Genomic DNA, 4154 nt, shown 5'->3' on the forward strand with positions numbered 1-4154 from the left:
CTCCCTGCCATCCCCTGCAGTGCAGATGCTTTCCCTGGAGCAATTGAAACCTGCTGCATTGAAACTACTCCTCAGCTGTGCTGGGGCAACTAGAACAGAAGGCACAATCCAAAATCCCCACAGCTCTGCTCTGCAGTCAGGGGAAGTGGGAGCCACAATGCTGAAAAGCTCTTTGATATCATGAGTGCATTTAATCTGAGATTACCCCATGTTCCTATTTCCTTATTGTTGTAGGGCAGGACTGACTTCTGCAGAGCCCCCAGCAGAGCCTCCTGCTCCCTGGGCCACTCTCGTCCAGCACCAACAAGAGCTCACCAAAGCTCTTCCTGAAAAGTGAAAGGCAGTTTGGGGTGTTTCTATGAGAAATGGAAAAGATTTTTCTCAAAGCAGTCTGCCCTAACTTCTCCCTTCCTTTACCTTCTTGAACAGATCCCCATGCGCAGAGGGACAAAATGTCCAACAGCAGCTCCATCACCCAGTTCCTCCTCCTGGCATTCACAGACACACAGGAGCTGCAGCTCTTGCACTTCTGGCTCTTCCTGGCCATCTACCTGGCTGCCCTCCTGGGCAATGGCCTCATCATCACTGTCATAGCCTGTGACCACCACCTCCACACCCCCATGTACTTCTTCCTCCTCAACCTCTCCCTCCTTGATCTGGGCTGCATCTCCACCACGGTAACCAAAGCCATGGCCAATTCCCTCTGGACACCAGGGCCATCTCCTACACAGGATGTGCTGCCCAGGTCTTTCTGTTTGTCTTCTTGATGTCAGCAGAGTATTGTCTCCTCACCATCATGGCCTATGACCGCTACATTGCCATCTGCAAACCCCTGCACTATGGGACCCTCCTGGGCAGCAGAGCTTGTGTCCACATGGCAGCAGCTGCCTGGGGCACTGGGTTTCTCAATGCTGTGCTCCACACTGCCAATACATTTTCACTCCCCCTCTGCCAAGGCAATGCCTTGGACCAGTTCTTCTGTGAAATCCCCCACATCCTCAAGCTCTCCTGCTCACACTCCTACCTCAGGGAGATTGGGCTTATTGTGGTTATTGTCTTTGTGGAATTTGGCTGTTTTGTTTTCATTGTGGTGTCCTATGTGCAGATCTTCAGGGCCGTGCTGAGGATTCCCTCCGAGCAAGGAAGGCACAAAGCCTTTTCCACGTGCCTCCCTCACCTGGCCGTGGTCTCTCTATATGTCAGTACTGGCACGTTTGCCTACCTGAAGCCCCCCGCCATCTCCTCCCCATCCCTGGATCTGGTGGTGGCAGTGCTGTACTCGGTGGTGCCTCCAGCAGTGAACCCCCTCATCTACAGCATGAGGAACCAGCAGCTCAAGGATGCCTTATGGAAACTGGTCCAATTGGTGCTGTTTAACTGACAACCTGGCTCCCCTCCTCTGCACATTTCCCAGAGTTTATCTTAGGCCACGAGCCTGCTTTTTTCTCTTGTGATAATTCTACTTAGAGATAATTTTTTGGTTTGTACTCCTTCTGTGGAGGTTCAATCCTTGCACAACACTGTGTCACAGTTGGCCTGTCAGATAGCAACTCTTCAATAAAAGCTCATCTCCTGGGTGCAATGCCTGAAGTCTGTGCTCTTCCTCCAAAATTGCTTCAAAAAATATGTCCAAGGAAGTGGTCTTTTAAAGTTTCTGTTCTCCTTTTGTTCTTGGTGGTTTTGGCAATATTGGGTTCCATTGGAACAAAAGTTCTGCTTTTAAAGGCTTTCTTCTTGGTGACCAATGGCAGTGGAGATGGTCCATGAGCTCCCCATTATCTCCTCAGGTTGCTTCCTGTATAATAGGACTGATGGCATGTACCAGACTCTTTGAAAATTAATTTGGAGGGGAGAAGAGAGGATGAGGACTCACCACGTGCCCTGCGGTTGGAATGAATGGAGACTCAGAAGGTGAAACACCCTCAGAGGTGAAGTCCACCAAAAGTAAAGAACTAAATCAAGGAATCCACAAAGAAGGACTCCACAGTTTCATGGGGATCACTGGGTGCTGACGCGGAAGTCACGGACACAGCACACGATCAATATGATCAAGCAAAACGTTGGTTTATTACATACACAGCTTAGTTAATATAGTTTCTTGCCTTCCTAATCATGCATAAACTTATCGTTAATTGGTTAACTATGGTTGGCAATATGCTGTTCATGTGCTACTAGAGATATTCTGATTCATTCATAACAATAGTTCACACGCACTGCCCGCTTCTCCCATATCTTGTTTTCAACATTGCAAGCCAATAGTTTCTTCCTCTTAATCTGCTTGTTTCATGTCTTCCAAACTGCAGTCGACCTTCGCAGCATCCTTGAATTCCTCTTGCGTTAAATGCAGATTAAGTCCACATAGTCTTGAGTCTGGATTGCTCACTACATGTCCTTGGCTTTTCAGATATCCCACGAATCCCCCTTTTTGTTTTTGAGCAATCCAGACTCCATTCATCATACGCTCCATGGCTTTCATGAAATATTTAAAAACACATCTTAATATAAGTATAGTTAATAATAATAATCCCAATAATAATATAAACCCATGGATAATTAGATCTTTTCCCCAACCTGAAATGCCTAACCCAGCTAACCATGCATTAAAACCTAAAGAGCTAGTCTTTCTACAATTGTTTTATCTGCTGTCCAGAAATCTAAATCTGACTTACAATCCTTCGAATATTTTTCAATACTTCTTCAAGATCTGTGGGTTTGTTTTTTAATATTCAAAATCATTGACGTCGTTAGCTATATCTCTGCATGCATGCCTGATGGTGGAGGAGTTACAAACATACTCCCACTCTTTACCGCCAATCGGAGTCCCCACTAAACATGTCATAAATGGGTTGCCTGCATTTGCTGCCGCTAAACAGATTGAATCTTGCCCTGTTTTATTAGCTAGAGTTACCCAAACATTTGTACGTGGTTGTACTGAAATCCATGAGTGACCACTACCAATGATGGAGAGGAATGACGTGAGAAAACATATCATGGTAACTCCTGTTGTGGTCCCGACTCTTCTCTCCATGGTTTCACCCAGCAGCTAGGCACCCACCTCGGACCTTCGTCTGTCAAAACACAAACATATCCTCGACCTGTCATCTTAATTTCTGCAGGACCCTTCCATTCTCCAGTTTTTAAGTCACGATATCGTACTTTTACCGATACTGAATCGATCTTCTGTATTCCCGATTGAAATGACATATGGTGTATAACAATTGGAGGAGATTCACGGTCCCCTGTTAACCGTAAATAATTTAAAACGTAAATCGCTTTTGCAAGACGTTCAGCAGGGGCTATTTCTCCCCCCTTTTGTTTTTGCAACAGTGATTTTAACGTAGCATGTGCGCGTTCTACGATCGCCTGTCCTGTAGGAGAGTGTGGTATGCCTGTGATTCTGCGAATGCCCCACAAGCGGCAGAAATGTTCGAATGTTTTAGAGATATATGCAGGACCATTATCTGTTTTTATCTCTTGAGGAATCCCCAAAGCAGTGATGGCTGCACACATATGTTTTACAACATGTTTGGCTGTTTCCCTGTTTGAGCAGTGGCCCAGATTGCATGCGAATAAGTATCAATGCTAACGTGTACATATTTTTGCTGTCCAAACTCTGTGATGTGGGTGACATCCATTTGCCATAATTGTAGGGCTCCCAGACCTCGAGGGTTGACCCCAAGACCTAAACCGAATCCTGATTTTTGGCAGCCAGGACAGGATTGGACGACGCCTCGGGCATCTGATAGTTTTAAATCAAATTGTTTCGCCAATACTTTTGCAGATTGATGTAAAAATTCATGAGATAAACGGGCCTGCTCAAACAGGTTAATATTTTGATTTTTCTGGATGGTAGCAACCAACTTGTCGGCTATGTTGTTTCCAATCGACAAGCCTTGATCAAATTGATGGCTACGAATATGTGTCACAAAATAGTGTTTAGTGCGTTGATTCAATAAAAGTAAAAGTTGCATTAATAACATATATAAGGTGTTATTCTTCAGTGATTTGATCATAGCGCGTTCCAGGCGCTGTACCGTTCCTACTACGTACAGCGAATCTGAAATTATGGCCTTGTGGTAACAGCGGCACCGTCTTCAAAATTGAATGCTATCAGTAATTTGCTAATCATTGTGCATTGTGCCCCCCCGACTCCC

The 4154-nt window shown here is 45.4% G+C and overlaps 1 pseudogene across 1 annotated transcript; it reads left to right on the forward strand.

Moving 5' to 3' along the window:
• The first annotated feature begins 452 nt into the window (after positions 1-452).
• Positions 453-1381, forward strand: LOC309603368 (olfactory receptor 14A16-like; annotated as a pseudogene). Its single transcript has one exon. The product of its transcript is annotated as an olfactory receptor 14A16-like (transcript).
• The last annotated feature ends 2773 nt before the right edge of the window (positions 1382-4154 follow it).

This window comes from Platalea leucorodia (genome assembly GCF_965183815.1).
Source record: "Platalea leucorodia genome assembly, contig: HAP1_HAP1_SCAFFOLD_59, whole genome shotgun sequence".
Classification (NCBI taxonomy): Eukaryota; Metazoa; Chordata; class Aves; order Pelecaniformes; family Threskiornithidae; genus Platalea; species Platalea leucorodia.